General features: G+C 41.9%; 1 protein-coding gene across 1 annotated transcript in view; it reads right to left on the bottom strand.

Annotated features, from left to right (window-relative positions):
* Nucleotides 1-22,277, bottom strand: part of CNKSR3 (CNKSR family member 3) — a 129,854-nt gene extending 107,577 nt beyond the window's left edge. The window contains exons 1-4 of the mRNA XM_082404552.1: nucleotides 21,597-22,277; nucleotides 11,657-11,743; nucleotides 4,934-5,124; nucleotides 4,687-4,771 (exon numbers count right to left, since the gene is read on the bottom strand). The gene's annotated coding sequence lies outside the window, so the exon portion shown is untranslated. The remainder of the gene's footprint in view (nucleotides 1-4,686; nucleotides 4,772-4,933; nucleotides 5,125-11,656; nucleotides 11,744-21,596) is intronic.
* Between the last annotated feature and the right edge of the window lie 1,576 nt (nucleotides 22,278-23,853).

Genomic DNA, 23,853 nt, shown 5'->3' with positions numbered 1-23,853 from the left:
AAACAAAATAAACAAACATATTAAATGCACAGAGAAGTACTTATTACTATTGCTAGTCATCAGATGCCAACTCTGACTCCTCTTGAGGGTCTGGCTCCCCAAGAAAGAAATGTCACCTGGTGTGAATGGAGGTGCCCCAATTTCATTTAGGGCCCACACCACTGTCTCACTTCCTGTCCCCTTCGCCCTGCCTTCTTCCCAGCCCAAGAGGTCTCATAGGCAAACACTATTTGAATTATAATTTCAATGTATTTTTTTTTTTTTTTTTTTTTACAATTCCTATTCTATTTAATTCTGTGGCTCTTGGTCTTTTTTTTTCTTTTTTCCTACCCCTCAGATGAAAACATATCCACAAAATAGCCTCTAGTTAAATTACTGTTTTACCAAATGTAAAAATCCAAAATCAGTGGTTCGGTTTTTCCAGAAAAAAATGTACTGGAAGTTTCTAGAACTAGCGCTGACCACATCCCTTCACCAAGTAATGATTCACCAAATCATTTCATCTCTCTGGGGTCAGAACCAAACCATCTACAAAGTCTCTCCCAGCTCTGTGTCATCCTAAATTTAACCATTGCAACGCTGCCTAACATTGTTTAAAGATCAACATAAATACTTTTGAGGATTGCCTCCTCCTACCCAAAAGAATTCCCAGATCCAAGCATGGCTTTAATCAGCACTTGATTTCTTTTTTAGCCTTCATTTCACTCTCACTGTGTAAAATAGTATGTCTTTCCGAGACAACAAGCTTCCATCCTTGTCTGTACAACTAGAAATGTCTCAGATATTCAAGACGCTAAACTCCCACCAATGCAGGGGAAGAAAAATGCCCCTCCTGCTCCCCCTTTCCTCTTTAACACCTGACTCCATCAACAGCTTCTTCTATTTAGGGCAGGATCTAGGAGTAGGAATAAAATCTCCACATAAATGACAAGGTCTGAAATTTGATCATCTTTTATATGTTCTTTTCTTATTTCTCCTTCTGACAGCACTCGTTTCCATTGTTATTTGTTGTAAAAGTGGGAACAATTCAAAGAATGGTGCTATTTTCAGTTACTAATTAATCCACTAAGAAACTTAAAAGCATTCTTCCCTTCTGAGAAAAGGAGGCCTTATACAGTTGACAAGAGTCCTTTATCTTTAAAGGTCCAAAGGTTAAATCATTGTCAATCTCCAGTAGAGCTGCCGTACTTTTAAAGACTCACTAAAGGCTTCCCATGGAAGACTGCCCGAAGGGGAAGTCCAGTCGTGGAGAAAAGTTAAGTTTGATGAATTCCAAATTTACCATTTCAGTCATTAAGAGATAAGCCCTGGAACTGTCATCATACATGGGCCGCAAAGGGGAGCCTCTCATCTATTCTAGTCAAATATACAAATATTATAGCCAAGTAGCCAAAGAATTATCCTTCACCCACATTTCTCTATATGTTATTTCTATCCTCTGAACAGCCATACACAATCTCTCACCAGCTTTCGAAGCTAAAGTGGAGCTGACCGCAATTTTAAATGGTCATCCCACTGTACAGCATTTATGTGCAGACAGGCTTAAGTGGATTCCACACAGGAGCTACGTTTCTGTAGACTTTAGATGCCCCACCAAAAGTAACTTATTTGAGAACCAAAGGGGATTTTATTTTACCCCTGGGCCATGAAATTCCATTCTCCCAGTCACTTAGACAAATCATGTTCAATACAAACATGAAGTAATATAAATAATCTTGAATTCATCAACTAATCCCAGAAATGAAAAAAAAATCTCAAATATTTTCATCTATGGAACCCTAAACAATGTTGACAGCATTGTGGAAAAGCAACCAAAGCAGGAAGAAAAGAGTAAGAAGAAACTTAAATTTTCAATGATTCTGTGTCCAAAAGTAACACTAAAAAGCAATTAAAAAAAAACAGCTGCAAAATAAGGCATAACAAGGCATTATATACTAACACACAATGAGTATAAAACAAGGTATAATTCATTGTGAAATATCTCTGAAACATACCATTTAATTTGCTTAATTTGCTCTTAAATGTATCTAAGTAATTATGGTGGTTTCTTTAGAATGTGCAAATTCTTTGATACCACCCCTTCAAAAGGTAGACTCTAAATTCTCCTCTCCTTGAGTGAGTGACTCTCTTCTAACAGAATATGGCAGAGGTGAAGATAAGTGATTTTGAGACCAAGGCTTACAGGACATGTGGCTTCTGCCTCTTGCGCTTGGATCACCCTCTCGGGGGGAAGCCAGCCTCCATGTCATGGGCATCCCAAGCAGCCCTGCAGAGAGGTCCAGGTGGGGAGGAGCTGAGGCCTCCTGCCAAAGACCAGCACCAACTTACCAGCCCTGGGAGTCAGCTTCCTTGGAAGGACTCCTTCAACCCCAGTCCACCCTCAGATAACTCCAGCCTTGGCCAGCATCTTGACTCCAACCTCATGAGAGACCCTGGGCTGAACCATTAGGTAGGCCGATCCTGGATCCCTGACTCATGGAAAGTGGGTGAGATAATAGGCATTTATTTAGTAGCTAAATTTGGGGTTAAGCTCTGCGGCACTAGGTAACTAATAGAGAATATTTGAACCATTTTTACATTAAGATTTCTTTCACATAAATATACAATATGTCACTATCTCAAACACTATTAACTTTTCCATTGTCAAACCCATCTCAATAGAATGTAAGCTGCCTGAAAGCAGAAAATTCCTGTTTTGTGCTGTGCATTTACAGTGGAAAACAGTGCATGGCACAGAGTGGGTGCTCAATAAATATTTCTTAAGTGTATGATTCATTTGACGAATTTGTCATAATCTCTATCAGATGAAGACTGCAGGTTAAAAAAAACATTTTCAACTACTGTTTCATCAGTAGTAAACGAAATAAAGTTCAGCAAGGGGGCTAAGTGGTAATAATATTTATAGTAAGGGTGGAATAGCCTTTCTAATGTTAAGATAATTTTCATTAGATAGATATAATATCTGTGAAATTTGTTGACAAAAGGAACAGGCTCAACTGGAGATAAATTCTATAATCTCTCCACGTAGTGTTAACAAACAAATAAGTACGAGAAGAGAATCCAATTAAAAAAGAACAAACAAAAACCAAGATAATAACACACACAAACACACACACACCCCACCCCAGAATCCAGTGTGGGAGAATGGACTAAACTTCTCTAAATCGTGTGATTAACTCTATCCATAACTTGAAAATGCTGAGGGACCATAACATGAGTACAATGTGGTAAGTCTTCTCAGCACCAAAATAAATAGTACAGTGTTCATTTTCAACACTTACAAAGCTGTTGCTTTCCTGTGTTTACTACAGACTCAGATATGTCCATTGGTTTTCTCCATTTCAGTAGCTTTCCTATTTGCATCTAAAGACCCATCTAGTCAATCTAATTATTTTCTACCCATGTCCAGCTAAATCTTTCTCTATTACATTACCTCTTTTTTAAAGTCGTACAATTCCTCTGTACTCTTCCATGGCAGTCATTGTGTCATTTTATTTTCTTTGTACCCACTGGACATAAAAGAAATGCTTAGTAAATGACTATGCTATATTTTAGCATTCAGGTCTAAGACAGCTTTAAAAAGTCTGCGCTTATCTTGTTATCAATTCAACAAGGAGTTGATATCTACCACCAGCCCCTACTGTTCTAGGTGATGTAAATGAAACAAGATTTTTTTAATTAGATAATCTTTTCTAAAAGGAAATATAACCCACCCCCAAAATGTTACTGTAATAGAAAAGATCATCACACTAGTCTTATGTTAGGCAACTGGGGAAGTTGTATATTAATTAATTCAATTTCCTAGCTGAATTATGTCACAGAAATGGAAACTGTGGAAGTTCAGTGAAATCAGAAATAGATCAACATTTCAGAAGGAGAAAACTTTAATGCCAGGTCTTGTATGGGTTGTCTGAGCTAAAACCAGATTGGCTTACACGTCTTGAAGAAAACAATCTTAGGAAATAAAAAAAGAAAAAGAGAATGAACAGAGAAAAATAATAGTGCACAAGTCAATTAGTTACATAAAAACTGACTAAATAATGGGGTCCTCCTTTAATAGAAAAATGACAATTGATTCTTTATGAATTATTGGTGCCAGGGGAAAGAATTTAAATTGTTGTATGATTTTTTTGTGTGGAAGGAGAGCAGGGGGTAGGTTGAGGGGTGTGTATGTAACCGGAATGGTTCCTAGGATGGGTCCAGTCAGGCAAAACCACATCTCTTCCTTGGTCAGATTATTTTGGAAATGTAAATACCAATAAACATCATAAGCCAAGTAGAAACAGCTCTCAAATAATCATAATATTAGAGGGAAGGAAAATCATGGTAAAAACAAAATAAGATGATTACACACAACATCATAAGTAATCTGACATATTCACTCTACTATATATAAAGTAGATAACTAATAAGGACCTACTGTATAGCACAGGGAACTCTACTCAATACTCTGTAATGACCTATATGGGAATAGAATCTAAAAAAAAGTGGATATATGTATATATATAACCGATTCACTTTGCTACACAGCAGAAACTAACACAACAGTGTAAACCAACTATACTCCGATAAAAATGGTGTTTTAAAAAGTAATCTGAACTTGGCCTCCTTGCTTTCCTCCCCCACCCCATGAGTGCTGTCATTCTCACCCTCTCATCGTCCACATCCCCAGGAGGCACTGCTCACCTTCTCACGTGCCAGGCCCTGTGTTGGCTTGGGCATCCAGCAGGCAACTAAACAGACAAAAATCCCTGTATTCTTGGGGCTTTCTCTTTAATGTGGAGGAAACAGACAATAAATAAAATACAGAAGGAAAAAAATAATGTCTATATATGGCAATTCAGTGTTAATTTTTTTCACATTAGACACATATCTCGCAACGAAATTTTAAAACAAAGTGGGGAAAGTCTTTGATATTGACCCACATACTTACCCTTTCCACAGAATTATCCTTCCCAAGGAGCTAGGGAACTGAGGCATCTGTGTCCCAGCCGTCCTCAGTCATGGGTTGAGGGCTGCTCCCAGGGGAATGTTAATTCCCTGGCACAGAGCACCCTCCTTTAGCCGAGGGACGTAGATGCTGGCAGTAGGTCATAGACCCAGCTTGCTCTGAAATGGCAAAGCCTGGGGGAAAGGGTAGGGCAGAATTTGGTACAGTTTATAATTATATATGCTACATTATAGAGTACATTGCTCACAGGCACACTACTGACTGAGCCCCTGTGGTCTTCCTCTGTATAGAGGACATGGAGCTAAGAGGACACGGCCACACGGAATCCATGGAACCCCTTCTGGACCACACTCCACGGGATCCCAGAATTCCTGCCTGGTAAGGGTAAATTGTATCCTCCAAATAAAAAATATGTTGGAGTCCTAACCACCAGTACCTCAGAATGTGATCTCATTTGGAGATTGGGTCTTTATAAAGATAAGTTAAAATGATGTCATTAGATATTTGTATGTTTGTTTTGTTGGTTGGTTTGTTTGTTTGGCTGTGCCGTGTGGCATGCAGGATCTTAGTTCCCCAACCAGGGGTCAAACCCATGCCCCCTGCAATGGAAGCATGGAGTCTTAACCACTGGACCGCCAGGGAAGTACCAAAATGATGTCATTAGAGTGGACCCTACTCTAGTATGACTGGTGCCCTTATTTAAAAAAAAAAAAAAAAAGGAAATTTGAGCACAGGGGCAAACACGGGTAGACGGAAGATGATGGGAAGACACCCAGGGAGGAGATGGCCATCTACAAGCCAAGAAGAGAGGCCTCCCAGCCCTCAGAAGGAACCAATTTTGCCAACATCTTGATTCAGACTTCGGCCTCCAGAACTGTGAGGCAATAAGTTTCTGTTGTTGAAACCACCCATTTGGGGTACTTTGTTATAACAGCCCTTAGTTTAGGAAAATAATACTGCCCCAATATACCCAAGTCTGCTGTCAGTGCCCGTGCAAATCTCTTCCTCAAGTCCCTCTTCCCAAGTGTGGACAGGCTGCCGGTGTGCCCTCCCAAGTTCTAAGGTGTGGTTATGTGTAGGGCGTGGAGATGAAGCGTGGGTGTCCGCATGATAGCAACATTAGAGTGTAGGTGATGGTGAAACAAAGCCAACCCTGAGAGATTCCTCTAGCACTGTTAGATTTCAGCCATTTCTTTCCAAGGGACCTAACCAGGAAACTGGATTCAGATTCTAATTCTCTTCTCAATATTAATTATGATCTATAATTTAAGAGCAATGGACAAAGGCAAAGACCATAATAGCAGCATTCAGACAAAATAGGATCTGTTATGGGTTGAAATGTGCCCACCCCTCCAAAAAAAATATGTTGAAGTCTTAACCCCTGCTTCCTGTGAATGTGACCTTATTTGGGAATAGGGTCTTTGCAGATGTAATGAAGTTAAGATGAGGTCATTAGGGTGGGTTCTAATTCAATACAAGTAGTGTCCTTACAAGGTAATCCTTATAAGGTAAGAAGAGCCACAGAGACAGAGACATATGCCGGGAAGAACATCGTGTAACAATGGAGGTAGAGATTGGAGCAATGCATCTAGATGCTAAGGAACTCCAAGGATTACTGACAAACATGAGAAGCGAGAAGAGGCAAGGAAGGATTCTCCCCTACAGGTTTCAGAGAGAGATCATGGCCCTGCGGACACTTTGATTTCAGACTTCCAGCCTAAGAGCAAAGATAAATGTCTGTTTTAAGCCACCCAGTACTTGGTACTTTGTTACAGGAGCCCTAGGAAACTAACACAAGATCTTTCACGGGTCATCATTTTACCTATGAGGAAATGGAAAGCCAGTGAAATGAAAAGATTTGCCAAAGATCCCACAGTGCACTCAGACCTTCTGACTCTTTTTCTAGTCCTGCGTGAACATCCTGCCTCCCAATTCAAGCATAGGAATTCATTCATTCACTCACTTCACAAATATTTATTAAGCACCTACCAACTGATAGCCATTAATATAGACAAGGACATACACTGGTCTAGAAAAAGTTTTTTTCCATGCGGTGCTTAGAAGCTACTGGGGAAAACAGATAATGATTAATAATAATTGTAATCATAATAACAATTTCACAAGAATATGTGCGATATAATAATTTAATATTCTGGTAAGGGAAACAAAAAAATAAAAGAATGAAAACAAAAAGCTACAATAATAAAATATTTTCACAAAATGAAAAAATTAAAGGCAGAAATTAAGTTCAATATTCTTGTACCCACTTTGCTGAAAAATCAAGTTAGACTATACTGTCATAAATTTACAAAGACTAGACCAGCAGTTCTCAACAGGAGATGATTTTTAACCCCAGAGGACATTTCGCAAGGTCTGGAGATATTTGTGATCGTCGTGGCTAAGGGGGTGCTACTGGCATCTAGCAGGTTGGGCCAGGGAAGCTGCTAAACATTTGACAATGCCCAGGACAGCCCCTGACAACATAGAATTATCCACTCAAAATGTCAATGGTGTCCAGGCTGAGAAACTGAACTAGACTGAAATAGAGGCTATTTTCTTAGCTATACTCCTTAAGTTTACCACCGTCTCCTTACTGAAAAGGACCTAAAGATTGATATCTGAACCTACTATAAATCCATAAGAATTTATTTAGGATAGGTCTATAGAAAAATGCATGTATTTCTCATTTCTTACTCAATAAATCTTTCTGTCTTCCTAATAATTTCATAGCTATTATTTTATACAGATATCTGGGCTGGGTGAACTCACAACAATTGCTACCAAGATTCTGGCAAAATCTAATAAACAGCACCCTTTACAGAATGCTGTCTCAACCAGACCCATCTCTGCTAGAGTACACCATGTATTTCACATGTATCAGAGAATGATATTTCTATGTCCTCCACTGTTCATCAAGCCACGCAATCCGCTTCTCATACAAACCTTTACATTACTGAGATAGGAGTGTTTAGATTTGTTACACACCAAGAATTAGCAGATGAAGTTCAGATACTTGTGAAGTGACCATCAAGGATCAAACCCGAATGATGGGATGGGATGCGTGCAGTAAGTAATCATATGGATATTAAGTTAAGTAGGAAGTGAATAATGCGTTCAGGACAGGAACATACACAGAATCAAAACCAGAGGAGCCGGAACTTAAAAATTTATCCTAGCTAAGAGAATAATCAAGAAATAAGAAGTTTACTAAAAATAGATGATTCCAAATCCAATATAAGAATGACAGGGCAGAATGAAGCACGTTCAAGCATAAAAAAGGCAAAAAGCCAGTTCAGACTGGCTGGCCTAGAGCTAGGGGTTCTGCCGCCGAGTAAAGGAAACATGGACCTATGAGCCAGGCCCAGGTTACGTTTGACCAAGGACATGTGTGAGGCATAAAATGTATGATTATGCACAAACAATATTCGGCAGAAAGATGAAAAGATGCAGTCAAAAATTAATAGACTAATCTGGACTTTTTAACAACCTCTCAATGAGCAGATCATGATTGCAATTTCATTGCCATAGTTGTCTAATGAAACTTCAAATCACCCAATAACAGGAAAATTAAAGAATGATTAGTGACTTTCAAAATAAGCCTTTGATTCATAAAGTGATGATAATTATGATTAGCAATAATAAGTAAAACACACGCTTCTATGGGCCAAGAACAAGATATTATTTTACTTTCTCATTTAATACTTACAGTAATCTTATGAGGTAGATACTAGCAATAACTTCAAATTACAGGTTAAAAAAAATGGGTAAGAAACAGGTCAAGGGACTTCCCTGGTGGCACAGTGGTTAAGACTCCGCCTGCCAATGCAGGGGACAGGGGTTAGAGCCCTGGTCCAGGAAGATCCCACATGCCACGGAGCAACTAAGCCCGTGCGCCACAACTACTGAGCCTGCGTGCCACAACTACTGAAGCCTGCGTACCTAGAGCCTATGCTCCGCAACAAGAGAAGCCACCTCAATGAAGCCCGCACACCACAATGAAGAGTAGCCCTCGCTCGCCTCAACTAGAGAAAGCCCACCTGCAGCAACGAAGACCCAACGCAACCAAAAATAATTTTAAAAAAGATGTTATTCTAAAAAAAAATTATTTTCATAATAAAACAAAGTTATTTGTCTTTTTTGCAGCAGAGTTTTCCAGAAACTACATGATGTGTGATATTACAACGGACTGAAGCAGAAACAGATATGAGAATTCAGCTGTCTTCTATTAAAACAGATATTGAAGACATTTGCAAAAATGTAAAACAATGCCATTCTCATAAAATTCTTTTGGTTTGGCATTTTTTTATTAAAAAAATGTTACTTCTGTTAAGATTATTATTGCTATTTTAAATGGATTATAAATATATATTTTGCAATTTTCTTAGTTTTAATTTCTATTATGGGTAAACATTGGTAGATATACCCCAGAAAAACCCACATAAGAATTCTCTGGGGTTCTTTGATAATTTTTAAGAGTGTAAAAGATCCTAAGACTAAAAAGTTTGAGAACCACTGATCTGGTCATTTACAGACCTGCTGGTACGTTATAAGTAACATAAACCTGTCTCTGCTTATAGAAAAATGATCTGAACATGGAATTCAAAAGGCAAGAGTAAAAAGCAAAAGTCCATAAGAGCAACTTCCCCAGCTGCTAAGACTGGGCCGAGAATATCTTGCCATATAAAAACAACAGATTTTTTTAATCTCATTTAAAAATTAAATGAACCTCTTTTCTTATTTTAAAAGTAGAAAAGAGTAGGATTAGCAGGGAAGCAGTTCAATATTTAATACTCTATGGTAGAATATTTTATAGGTGGCATTAAAACAACAGAACTCAGCTATTCCAAGAGAAAGAAAGCTTCCTAAGATGTCTCATAGAAGCAATATTTGATGCCAGGTGTCAGCACAGTTGAAGGATTTTTATGGTCCCTTCAAATTCATTATAAACAGAATGTGATAATATGACTAGAATGAAGACTGTAGGAAGCAATTTCCAAAAATAGGGTAGTTTTATTTTTAGTTTTTCAAAATTGCAGCTAATAACTCTTGCTGAGATGAAAAAGTAGACCCTCCAAGGGCCCAATTCCCCTTTGTGACAGTTCTCTCTTTTTTTTTTTTTGAATTAATTAATTTATTTATTTATTTGGTTGCACCGGGTCTTAGTTGCAGCTCTCTGGCTCCTTAGTTGTGGCTCACCGGATCCTTAGTTGTGGCATGAGAACTCTTAGTTGCAGCATGCATGTGGGATCTAGTTCCCCGACTAGGGATCAAACCCGGGCCCCCTGCATTGGGAGCGTAGAGTCTTAGCCACTGCACCACCAGGGAAGTCCCTTGTGACAGTTCTTAACTGACTGCACAAAGATGAAGGTAAACTGAGGCCAGCCCAACAAAATGGGGAGGGGGAGACACGAATGTCTCTTCTTGGGCCCCCATCTTCCGTTTTCTTTCCCTTCACCTTCACAGCATCTCCTCTGAGTTCCCTGCTTCATGAGTCAGGGTTCTGGCTTGACCACCGGCTAACTATGGGGCGGCTCATCTCCGAGCCTCAACTGACTTGTTTAAAAATGGGTATAATTGAAATTTGCTAAGAGAGTAGAACTTAAGTGTTCTCACCAAGGGGAAAAAAAAAAGATAAATACGTGAGCTGATGGACATGTTCATTAACCAAATAGGGGGAATCCTTTCACAATATATGCACGTATCAGACTACCGTGATATACACTTTAAGTATCTTACAATTTTATACGTCAATTATAACTCAATGAAGCTAAAATTTAAAAATTATTTTTTAAATGGGAATGATAGTAATGCCTACCACACAGGGTTACTGGAGTAAAATGAGAACAGTCCTTTAAAATTATATAGCTCCGAACACAATAGGCATGGTATAATTATTAACCTACTAAAATTCACATCCATGTAGAATATGCGCACTAGGCATGCCCCATACTAGGTGGGTGTGCTAGAGACCCGCTGTGAGTCCTGAAGGGGAGCCAGGTTAGAAGTCTGTGGCTTCGGGTCAGGGTGGGAGGCGAAGCTGAGTGGAGGGTCGACACGGTGCTTGCGACAGGCCCTCGTCTTCCTTCCTTCCTGCCGCGTCTCCTTCAGCACATGTGATCACAATTCAAGGATTCTCGGGAGTCAGCCCTTAATCTCAATGGATCCTTTTATTCCTATATGACTGTCCCTGAACTTCAGCCTCCCATCCCTTTTATGTCGGACTGTTACCTTCTTACTCACCCTTTTACACTGGATTATTATCTTCTTGCTCAGCCACCGTGGAGTCCACAGCCCTTTGACCTCGCGCTCACCCCCCTGGTTCTGGGGGCAGGGAGCACGGTGTACGGACCCCGTTGGTGTGAGTAGTGTGGGAGGATGGAGGAGGCTGGGCGAGGGTCCGAGTGCGCAGGCAGGACACTGGCTTGGGGATACAGGAGGGATGCCACAGAAGGCAAGGGGTCCCAGGTACTCTGTGAGTAAATGCAGCTGGATTTGGTGATAAGGATGACAGAAAGGAATGGTAGGTTTTACAGGGAATATTCTGGACTGATTACAAATACACCCAAGCAAAAAATTAAAAACCTGTGTTTTCTGTAAAAATATAATGATTATTATAGCAATTTATATAAAATGTTGAACACTTCTGCTTAATTACCATGCATCTCTGTGACAATTATGTTTATTACTAGGCATGTGTGAGCTTACCTGTATTGTTTTCTTTGACAACAATAGCACACAGCTGCATCTGGGTGTTCACAGGTCACCATGTGGTATGGTCATCAGTTCCCTGTCCTGAGCAAGACAATAAAGGCCATAAAACACCAGATGAGTCTGCAGGGCCGTCACAGAGGCAGCCATTTGTTAGTGTGCACGTGTGTGTGTGTGTGTGTGTGTGTGTGTGTGTGTGTGTGTGTGTGTGTTCCTCCTTCTCTGTGTCTTCCATCTCTCCCTTTTATTGATCTGCTTTAGTTTGAAGAGAAAAGGTTGGTGAATCTTGAAGACTTGCCCACAATAACTGCGTCTGGAGTAGTGACTTAAGAGTTCTTTTAATAGCAGCAGCAAACTAAAACATTCAAACAAAAAAGATCCTTGTGTGATTTTTTTAGCTAGAAAAGGATCTGGAGACACTGTCCTGATTTTTCATCCTTTATTCTTTCCTATTGAAATAAATGACTAGTTGGCACAAATTAAATTTTATTTCTTTTTGGAGGGTATATGCTGACAAGTGACCGTATTACTTTTTGTAAATCATCTTCCAGGAAGAGAAAAAGCAGTGATGAGAAGGATTTTTCCCCTCATAATTTATTTGACAAGTTAAGAGCCAGGGGAAAATGCAAAAATAAATAAAATCCAGCCCTGATTTCAGAGGCATTACAACATAGTACAAGGGTCAGACAGTCGTGGATACTGTAACTGTGATATAAGGAGATGTTATGGCCTTTTCCCATTTAGCAATGCACTAGGAAACTGCAGAACAAAAAGTTTTATATTTTCATTAAAGTTTAAGGTTAAAAAAAAGAAAAGGAGGGCAAAAAATGCCTATATTACAGTACGTTATCAAAATCTTCTGAACAGATTTAGCAATAATCAATGATAATTTTTTAAGCAGCACAATCTGTATTAAGATGTTAGTCAGTGAAATGAAATTTTTTTTGTTTTGTTGTGTCTGTTTGTCAATTTGCTTTTAGTTTTTTTTAAATTTATTTATTTATTTTATTTTATTTTTGGCTGTGTTGTGTCTTCGTTGCTGTGCGCGAGCTTTCTCTAGTTGCGGTGAGCGGGGGCTACTCTTCATTGCAGTGCGCGGGCTCAGTAGTTGTGGCTCGGAGGCTTTGGAGCACAGGCTCAGTAGTTGTGGCTTATGGGCTTAGTTGCTCTGTGGCATGTGGGATCTTCCTGGACCAGGGCTCGAACCCATGTCCTCTGCATTGGCAGGCGGATTCTTAACCACTGTGCCAACAGGGGAGTCCGGCTTTTAGTTTTTAAATACTAAATTCCTTCCCCAACCACACATTCCCTGATGCCATTTTCAGGTACAGTGGATTCACTTTTATGTGGTATTTAGATCACAGCAAAGATTGATGCAGTACACATGCATTATAAAACTTTTTTGGAAATAATTAGAAAAGCAGATACTCTGAGTTAAGAACAGAAAAAATTAGGTAAAGCAGAAGCTAAGGTTTTTGTGATCAAGTCCAGTACAGACCAGGAACGTAACGTGGGAGTTTATGGAAATGCAAACCTGAGACTCAGAAGAGTTAGACGGGCTAGAGAGATTCAGGCACATTGGCAAGAAGTGATCACGGGCAGAGCTAAGACTGTATAACCTGTGTCCCGGGAAAAGTGAGGATGGGGGTTTGGGAAATTGAGAGATGTTTAACTATATCAGATAGCTTAAGTAGAGTTTTCTCCAAACTTTTCCCATCCCAACTATTCAGGTCTGCGCCTCCTGGGATCATACTGGGACCCCAGAGACCAGCATTAACAGCTCTGGAGGGTGAAGCCAGAAGAGGCTCTGAACGTGTGGATGGAGGACCAGAAAGGGGAAAAACTACTCTTAGGATCTATTTTGTTACCGAGTAAAATTAATTTATTTAAGATGTTAGAAAAGGAGGAGAGAAAGAAAGCTTCTAGCTACAGTATATGACAAGAAATGGTCCCTTACTATTAGTGTAACGTGTATAAGATGCCACCAAAAGCATGTTAATTTAGTGTACTCTTTTCTTTTATTAAATGTAAAAATACGAACAAGGGACTTGGTAAAGACTACGTAAATTGTCATCACACAAAGATTGTTACTTAATTGGATCTTCATCTGCTCTGTACAGAATTAGTTTTGCTTTATACAGAAAAGCCACTCTGGGCCTCTCCTATAGAGATGGCAAGCACTGACATTCCAGTATTAAGAGAATAGTGGTGAAAATGTCTCCACTATTTAAGCTGAAAGCAGAATGTTGATACTTGGCTCTTCGCCAAGTATTAGGACTCTAAAAAAGATACTCACATCCCATATATATATAATACTTTTTTAGGTATGATAGTGACAACAGTAAACCATTAGTTAGACATCCTATGGTTATAGTAATTTTCTTAACAATAAACAACTTTTACTTCAGCTATTTCCTACAATGCATTTAAAAAATATATATGTTGGTAAAAACCCAGCCATGATTTCCTTACAAAAGTTCCTAATGTCAGTCTCCTAAGAATTAGAATGTGCCGCCTCCCAGCTGCCACCCTTTCCTCCCAGGGAGTCTCCTCTCTTTTAAGGATGTCAGCAAGACACGTCTTCTGGGGTTTAAACAGCCAGCTTGGGAGCACGCAAACTAGCACACCTTGCAATGATTCCATTTGCCACCATGTTCGAAAACATCTGTATAGCATGTTCTGAGAAACTTTGAAAAATGTCCTAACTATCGTTCTCCAACTGTAAGTGATCTTACAACACCTACAGAAGTTTGGGCTGCTTTTGTGCTGATTAATGTTCCAAATTTGATTGTCATTAGCTAGAGTTGGTAAATCTAAGGATAGAATCTATTGAATCATGGCCCAGTCTCCCATCTCTGTTTTGTTTTCCCATAAGGCATTATGTTTCTGAACTGTGAATTCTTTCATATTTTCTGGAACTCAGGTCTAGGGGGAACTTTAAGTCAAGAAAGGCACAATCTGCTACTATGATCACAACTAACAGAAATAAATTGATCTACAAGTGAGCCCCAGAGTCGAGGCACCTGCCCAAGTTATGATCAGGGGCAGGGGAAAAATATTCTCACTGCATACATTTTAAAGAAGACAAAACAAAGCTATATTTTGGAATATATCCTGTGCTCAATGTACTTATTTTTGTTGTTTTTATTTTTGGCCATGCCACGAAGCATGTGGGATCTTAGTTCCCTGACCAGGGATGGAGCCCAGGACCTTGGCAGTGAACTCATGAAGTCCCAGCCACTGGACTGCCAGGGAATTCCCTTCGTTGTTTTTAAATGAAGTAAATTGGTCGGGCATAAAATTAAATTTTCTCATGATGGCTAAATTGTGTCCACTTGAAATACATACGAATTAATATTTTCATATATAATATATTGGAGAAATAAATTCACTTCAAAATGACTGACTCCTTAATGCTAAAAACTGGGAACAAAGTTTGGCTGATCCATGATTCCTAATGCGTTTGGCTAAGGTGGTGCATTAACTTTAGTATTCTCCACAGACCTAGGCCTCTTTCTTGGCTTTTAGGGATCTCTTTCCTACCAGGGTGACACTTCCTTATTATCTTGAGGCCAGGGACCACATCTTATTCATCTACAGAGATGATGCCCATATTACATGGTACAAAGTGTTATGCAATCAATTCTTAATAACTTTTTATTAAATGAATTTTCTTTATATCTAATACGTTTTTTAAATGAATTTTCTTTGTTCTTAATAAATTTTTTTGAGGGCTTGTCACTCAAAAATTTTATGTGCTGTTACTATCCCATTTCACAGATGAGGAAACTGAGGCTCAAAGAGACTGAGTAATAAAATCAAGGTCCCAAAGGAAGAGTTGGGCCAGCATTCACAGTGAGGCAGGGTAACTCCAGAGGCTTTGCTCTTAATAACTTTACTGTATGCCTATTTCCTACTGGTTTGCTCAATTAAAACTCCATTGAGTACCTGCCATGTGCCAAACTCTGTTCCAAATGTCAGAGACAGAGCAGCAACCAGACAGACCAGGCCTGCACTCTCCTGGAGCTTACATTCTAGGGTGAAGAGTCGGAAAGAATATAGGGAGAAGGGGTAGGGAGAGAGAGAAAGAGGAGTGGAATTGCCCAATCATACAGGAACTCTATGTTTAACCATTTATGGAAGTGCCAGACTGTTTTCCAAATCAGCTGCACCATTTTGCATCCCATCAATGAAGTATGTGGGTTCCAATTTCTCTACATCTTTGCCAACATTTGTTATTACCCGACTTTTTAAAAAAATAGCCATAATGAACTTCATTTTTAATCTGATGTAATTACTTCTAAAATAAAACCACAGATAATGTCACAAATCACTCAGATTAAGGAAAACAGAAAGTCTTAAATTTCCGAGCCCTAATTAAGTCCAAACACAGGCCGCAGAGCTTCTCCGTGCTGTGTGGGACAATGGTGCCCAGCACTCAGTGCCTGGGACGCCCACCAGCTATTTGGAGGCAAGTTTCCCAGATGGTCTTTAAATGATCAATCAGGCTACTTTTCATCACAAGACCCTTTCTCACACATCTTCCTCCCTGCTGTGTCGGTGAAAAAACAGGTGAACTGCTAACTCTGTTATACAGGCAACAGAAAGCCAACTGAGAAGTATGGGTTCAATTTTCTTTCCTATACATTTGCATTTTACAAGGGTCATATCTCATTAAGACAAAAGTAGATCACCAGTGCATTAGATCTTTACCAGAAAAAAGAAAGTCACTTCTTTATAAGTGGCTTATATCAGACTTGGGGTTATTTTTAAATTAAAGAAATACAAAATAAATTCTTATATACTGGGGGTATATTTTTACATCTATAGTGTAATTTTTACCTTTTAAAAGATATGTTCCAACTCTTGGGAATATTTTAAAACCTGGCCTAAAACAGTGTGTAAACAGTGCATCCATTTAGCAATTACATTACACATTGTACAAAATGTAACCGTAATATCTAAAACCCCAGCACAGCAATCTCAGCCAACTATATTCCTGCAAGAAAATGTTACATAAAACTAGATTTGTAATAAGAACAAGAACTGACTATACATTTGGACTTTCCCATTTCTCTTTGTTATGATTAAAGAACTGCCAAACTCAATAAAATAACCAAGCATATTTGTACTAAAGGTTAAGAAAGGAGTGAAGTGGGTTTCAAACCACAGCTTCATGCTCTTTCAACTATGAAAGAACAGCAATAAAATGTAACTGAAAATTCTTACCTTAAGAATTCTTTAGATGGTAGTTACATAAAATTCTTGTTTCCTGGTTTTTCACTTAGTGCTTTGATCTTATAACTATTTTTCTTGTCGGGAACTCCCACTGACTCCAATTTAAATAAATAAGGTTTGTTTTGAGATCCACTTCCATAGGAAGGCACTAATGAGAAGCCTTTGCTGTACCTAGTATATATAGCACAGTCCTTCCACAATTTTCCTTTGCCAGTTACCTTGACTATCTCTCATTCCTTTTCCAACAACATTTGTGACTTTCGACAGAATACTATATTAAAATCATACTTAAAGTAACTTGTATCTTTCATTTGAAGACCTCTCAAAACTTGGTTTCTCATAAAATAAAACATCTCCCTGCCCATGCTTTCCAAGTGCCATGAATGTATAAACTTCTGTTTGTTGAGAAGGTTAAGAATTTTTCGTGCAGGACCTATAATGGAAAAGAATCTGAAAAACAACATATATATATATGTATATGTGTAACAATCACTTTGCTGTACACTTGAAACTAACACAACATTGTAAATTAACTATACTTCAATTTTAAAAATGGTTAAAAAAAGAGAAAAAAGAAAATGACACTGACTTCAGCAGGGCATTGGGGAGCTCTTTGCCTTGATGGAAAAGTCTTCACATCTTGCCTGTGGTGGTGGTTACAAGCATGAATACATTTGTCCCACCTCACTATTTCCTTAAGATTCATGCATTTCATTGCATGTAAATTACACCTCAATAAAGTTGTTTTTGTCTTAAAGAATTCTTTTGTGCAGGAAAAGACCTTTAAAATGATCTCTAAGCCACTAGTTCTCAAAATATGGTCCTCAGACAACCTACAAACTTGTTAGAAATGCAAATTCTCAGGCCCCACCTAGAGGCACTGAACCAGAAACTTGGGGGCTGGGCCTAGATAACTAGTTTTGAATAAGCTCTCCAGGCGATGCATGGTAAAGTTGGAGAATCACTCATTTACGCCAACACTTTTTTTTTTTTTTTAACAATTGAGGCACCTAAGCCTAAAATCGTAAATGTTAAAATTGGGATTGGATTCAAAATCTCTTGCAGCTTCAAGGTGTGAAACACATCAAGGCAAATTTCACCTGCTTTTTCCCCTTGACGCTGCTTGGTTAGTTCCATTTGGTTCAGAGTTGTGGGTTCCAAAAAGGCTGGACTCAGCAAAGAGAACTCGGTGATAATTGTTTTCAAAATCCTGTCCCAATCCCCCTTATTCCCCCTACCTCCACTTACATGATTTGTTGGAAAGTAAGGAGAGCATTGAATTTGGACACTAGAGTTCAGCCCCAGCTCCGTCTCTACCACTAACAGCTAAATACCTTCAGACAAATCACCTCCTTTCTCTTCTGCCTTCATCTGTATAAAAATAAGAGAGTTGTATTCGATTATATCAGAATTAAAGATTCTCCATACCCCAGAAATTTCATGATTCTCTGACCCTGACTTCTAAACAAATTTTCTCATTTTCACCATGCCAGGTGGAAAAAAATCCATTCCCTGGTGACCAGAAAATCTATATTCCCAATGCTTTTATTTCACACTTTCCCTCCATCCTAAGTCTACATTCTTTAAAAAATAGCTAGCGAGCTAGGGAATTCCCTGGAGGTCCAGCGGTAAGGACTCCGCGCTCTCACTGCCAGGGGCCTGGGGTTCAATCCCTGGTGGGGGAACTCCCACAAGCTGTGCTGTGCAGCCAAAAGCTAATGTGCTGTCATTGTTCAAATGTCAAACTATATCGCGTTGTGATCGTTAAAGCAGAATTTAAAGCATGAATCATAAAACAATCAAGAAAAAAAGACTGACCAAAAGCACTGGATGTTTTAACTTTTCCAAGAGTGGAAATTTAACATGCATAGTTCAGTCTGAATTAATATTTGCATCATTTCCTTCGTGGATTTGATCACAGTCCAAAACAGCAAGAAAATTTTAAAAATACTTAAAGCAAATAGTGTTATAATATAGGTTAAATCATTGGTAATTAGCAAAGTCAACAGCTTTTCAGTTTGCTCACGTGGTGACGTCTGTTTACAGACATTGTATTCAATACATAGATGCCACTATAATACAGCTACGCAAAACAACTTACAACTTCAGTTAAACTAAAGAGGAATAGTCCAGAAAGTGGAACCACCTGGACTGCCAAAAAGAGTCACAGCACCAGTGGAGGGGGCTAGATGGTGCAAGGACTGCACTTACATTGACTTCTGATCATATTTTCAAGCCAAGCATCTGTACAGGATACCCACATCTGAAGTGTTGATGTATTTCTTAGACTTAATATCAAGGAGATAACATCATTAATAAACCCCATGCAGTGTCTTTCCATCTCTTCTCATGACTCTCCTAATAATTGCCATTTAACAGGAAAAGGTCACTTTCCAAGAAAAGTCAAAGAGAGCTGCATGGGTGAAGATCTTTTTCTTACCCATCAGCAACAGATACTGCTTCCTAACTTAAACACAAGTCTAAAGCCATAAATTTATTCTGGATTTTTAATTTCTCTGTAAGAAAGCTTTTCTAAGGATAAGGCCCTTAACAGTTAGATACCAAAATAAAGATGTTGCAAACTTCCAAATTAAATTTGAAAGTATGTGAGAAAAAGGAAGAGAAGGAAAAATAACAGTACTTCAGGAAATTTCACAGGTTGTTTCATTAAAACAAGCAACGGCAATTTATAGAAAAAAAAAACATTGTGACATCAGTATCACAAAGGATTAAATTAACTTCTTTTATTAATAGCTACATGAAAATACTTGTACATTTTATTTACTATATAAAGAAAACAAGACATACAAAAGAAGTTTAATTCATCTAATGACTTCAAAGATAGTGGACGTTAAAAAAATAAAAGCACAATATTTTAATGGCAATATTACTTGTATTTGTTGAGCAAGGAAAACTACTTGCAAAGAAAAATAGCACAAATTTTAAGTAATTTTTTAGGATAGGAGGATTATATGCATATTATATGCTTTCAAAATATGTTTTTAGGGAATTTTCTGGCAGTCCGGTGGTTAGGACTTGGCGCTTTCACTGCCAAGGGCCCAGGTTCGATCCCTGGTCGGGGAACTAGGATCCCGCAAGCCGCATGGTGCAGCCAAAAATAATATATACGTATATATGTTTTTAAATGGAAAAAAGAGAATGAGCTGGGTATTTAAATCCATCAAAATATACCCTCATTGGATGTTGTGCCATATAAATTGTGTATCAAAACATTGTACATCAATGCCTATTCCTCAATCTCTTACTGGATGTAACCAAATCCCATAGCTCTGAGTAAAGGAACCCCACATACGGATTGGACCTAGAAGTAAACTGACATAGCCACCATCACCATCACCAATGCCATCCTTTCCAAGGTAAGGTCCCTTTTCAAGGTAAGAGTCTTCAGGCTGGACCAGACTCAGGTCAAGGTGGGCGATGGGTAGGGAGACCCCCTCCCAAGCATATACCAGGACAGCTCTCTTGGGTACTATTTTCCTGTCAAGTCTTATCATTGTAATATGACTTCTGTTGTTCTTGGGCACAGTACAAAGAGACTTCAGTTTTGGATAAAACCGTTTGCTTAAAAAAATACTTCGGGGGTTGGGGGGGAATATCACTGAACTACAGAGTAACAAAAACCTTAGAAGTCTTAGGAGTTCCCAACCCCCCTCAACCTCCCCCCAGGCAGCTTTCTAAATGTTATCACTCTCTTCCTGGACCCATCCTGCTCCTACCCCCAGGCCCTTGCTCTCAGAGAAGCTCCTCAAGTAGTTCTCCAAGACAATACAGCTCATAAGGTAAGAATCCCTTCAGCTCCCTCGGCCTCTATTTCAAAGTCTTTCTCTCTCTCCCCATGTGTACAGCCTACTGGCTACCTACCTGCTACGGTGACAGGCATTACGCCAGGCCCTTAGCACGTGTGAGCCAATTTAATCCCAAGGATAATGCTCTGCTTTACAGAAAAGGCTCAGAGAGGTTCAGGAATTCATCAGAGTTTCTTCATTTATGTGTTCCTCCTCTGTGTCTAAAAAGAAGCAACCCAGAGTTGATAACACTGTGTTGTATAATTGAAATTTGCTGAGAGTAGAACTAAATGTTCTCACCAGAAAGAAAAAAAAAGTAAATATGTGAGGTGATGGATGTAAGTCCCTGGAGGGGATGGGGGAGAATCTTCACGATGTATACATGTATCAAATCAGCACGTTGTACACTTTACGTACCTTACCATTGTATTTGTCAATTATGCCTCAAAAAACTGGGAAAACATTAAAAAATAAGATAAAATAAAACGGGGACTTCCCTGGTTGCCCAGTGGTTAAGAATCCACCGGACGCTGGTTCAATCCCTGGTCAGGGAACTAAGATCCCACATGCCGTGGGGAAACTAAGCCCGTGCGCGGCAACTACGGAGCCCGAGCGCTCTAGAGCCCGTGAGCCACAACTAGAGAGCCCTTGCACCCCAAGTACTGAGGCCGCGTGCTCTGGAGCCTGAGTGCCTCAACAAAGAGCCGTGCGCCACAACGAAGGACCCCGCATGCCGCAACAAAGATCCCATGTGCCGCAATTAAGACCCGACGCAGCCAAATAAATAAATATTAAAAAAATAAAAGATAAAACGAAGCATCCCTATCAAATCTTACACACGCACACACACAACTGTGCACACACGCCCGTGCACACACACCCGTGCCTCTCACCTCTTCTGGGGAGCTTATCAATTGCTCCATCCTCCTGCGACTTCCCTTTTTTCTAATCCAGTCTTTCCGTTAACCCCTGGGATGATCAACTTTATGTGCCAGCTTGACTGGACTGAGGGATGCCCAGATAGCTGGTATTTCTGGGCCCGTCTGTGAGGCTGTTTCTCCATCAGCGTTTGAACCTGAGTGACGAGTCAAGAGCTCCACATGCCCCGTGAGGGCGGCACCATCAGTCTCTTGGGGGCCCGCCTGGAACGGGAAAGCGGAAGCAAGGGCCAGTCCTCACTCTTTTCTTCTGGAGCGGGACGTCCATCCTCTGCTGCCCTGGCACATCGGCACCGCTGGTTCTCCAGCCTTCGGCCTCCCGGCCTTAAACCAGCAGGCCCCTGGTTCTCAGGCCTGTGGGTTGGGACTGAACCACACCACCGACTTTCCTGGGTCTCCGGATGGCATTACGTTCCAAAAATGTCCTACGTGCCACCACTTGGCAACATCCTGGGTGCCAAACGCCTAGGCCTGGTCCAGGCCCAGCCCTCCGGCCTCACCCACCACCCAGGCCTCCTGACGGTCCTCCCTGCCGTGTCTCTTGTCCCAACAGACTCTCTCCGTTAATAGCCAAGGTGCCTCAAGAGAAAACATCAAGCCCCCGTTTAAAACCTCCAGTAGTTTCCCAGCGCGATTAAAACACAGAAGCCGAACGCTTCGCCCCGCGCGAGCTGACGCTGCTTGGGATGCCAGCCTCCCCTCCTGCAGCCGCGCAGCCCTGGGCGGTCCCTCCCCCCCCGCCCCCCCCCCCCCCGCTCATTCCCACCCCCTCCCCGCCCCCCCGCTCATCCCCACCCCCTCCCCGCCCCCCCGCCCCCCGCCCCCCCCGCTCATCCCCACCCCCTCCCCGTCCCCCCCCCGCTCATCCCCACCCCCTCCCCGCCCCCGCCCCCCCCGCCCCCCCGCTCCCCCCGCTCATCCCCACCCCCTCCCCGCCCCCCCGCTCATCCCCACCCCCCCGCCCCGCTCATCCCCACCCCCTCCCCGCCCCCCCGCCCCCCGCCCCCCCCCGCTCATCCCCACCCCCCCGCCCCGCTCATCCCCACCCCCTCCCCGCCCCCCCACTCATCCCCACCCCCTCCCCGGCCCCCGCCCCCCCCGCCCCCCCCCGCTCATCCCCACCCCCTCCCCGGCCCCCGCCCCCCCCGCCCCTCCCACTCATCCCCACTCCCTCCCCGGCCCCCGCCCCCCCCGCCCCCCCCCCGCTCATCCCCACCCCCTCCCCGGCCCCCGCCCCCCCCGCCCCCCCCCGCTCATCCCCACCCCCTCCCCGGCCCCCGCCCCCCCCGCCCCCCCCCGCTCATCCCCACCCCCTTCCCGCCCCCCCGCTCATCCCCACCCCCCCGCCCCGCTCATCCCTACCCCCTCCCCGCCCCCCGCCCCCCCCGCCCCCCTCCCGCTCATCCCCACCCCCTCCCCGGCCCCCGCCCCCCGCCCCCCCCCGCTCATCCCCACCCCCTCCCCGGCCCCCGCCCCCCCCGCCCCTCCCACTCATCCCCACCCCCTCCCCGGCCCCCGCCCCCCCCGCCCCCCCCCCGCTCATCCCCACCCCCTCCCCGGCCCCCGCCCCCCCCGCTCCCCCCGCTCATCTCCACCCCCTCCCCGCCCCCCCCCCCCCCCCCCCCCCGCTCATCCCCACCCCCTCCCCGCCCCCGACGGCTCACCTGGGTGACCGGGCGCTACCCCTCCGCTCACTCAGGTCTCAGCGTCCCCACCAGGGGTCCCGGCCTCTGCACAAGGGCCCCTCCCTCGCTTCACCCGCCTTGTAAGTTGTTTATAACATTTGCCACCGTCTGAAAATGTTTATGTACGTTCAGATTTATGTCTGTCTCCCCGACTAGATTGGGGCCCCTGAGGACAGCGTTTTAGTCACTGTTTCGCACGCCCTCCTGCAATAACAGTGTCTGACACAGACGAGCTATTCCGTAAATATTTGCTGAAAGAACATATTGAATCCATTGGCGTATTCCTCTCAGTTTACACACATTGTCTTGTTACTCTCCCTAAAACACTCTTCTTCCCAACATGCAGTCCAGGGAGCCCCATTGCCTTCCTGCATTTCATCCCAAATTGCCTTGAAAGAGTCTCCGTCTCTTTAGCCCCACCTCAGCTGCTGCAGCTTTACCTCTAATCCCATCACTTTATTAAAACTACATACACTGTGCCTTCCTGGTGGCAAAATCCAGTGGCCTCTTCCAAATTCACATGCTGC

The sequence above is a fragment of the Balaenoptera borealis genome (genome assembly GCF_965194805.1).
Source record: "Balaenoptera borealis genome assembly, chromosome: 9".
NCBI lineage: Eukaryota > Metazoa > Chordata > Mammalia > Artiodactyla > Balaenopteridae > Balaenoptera > Balaenoptera borealis.
The sequence above is the reverse complement of the archived record's forward strand: the minus strand, read 5'-3'. Positions and strand labels throughout refer to the sequence as shown.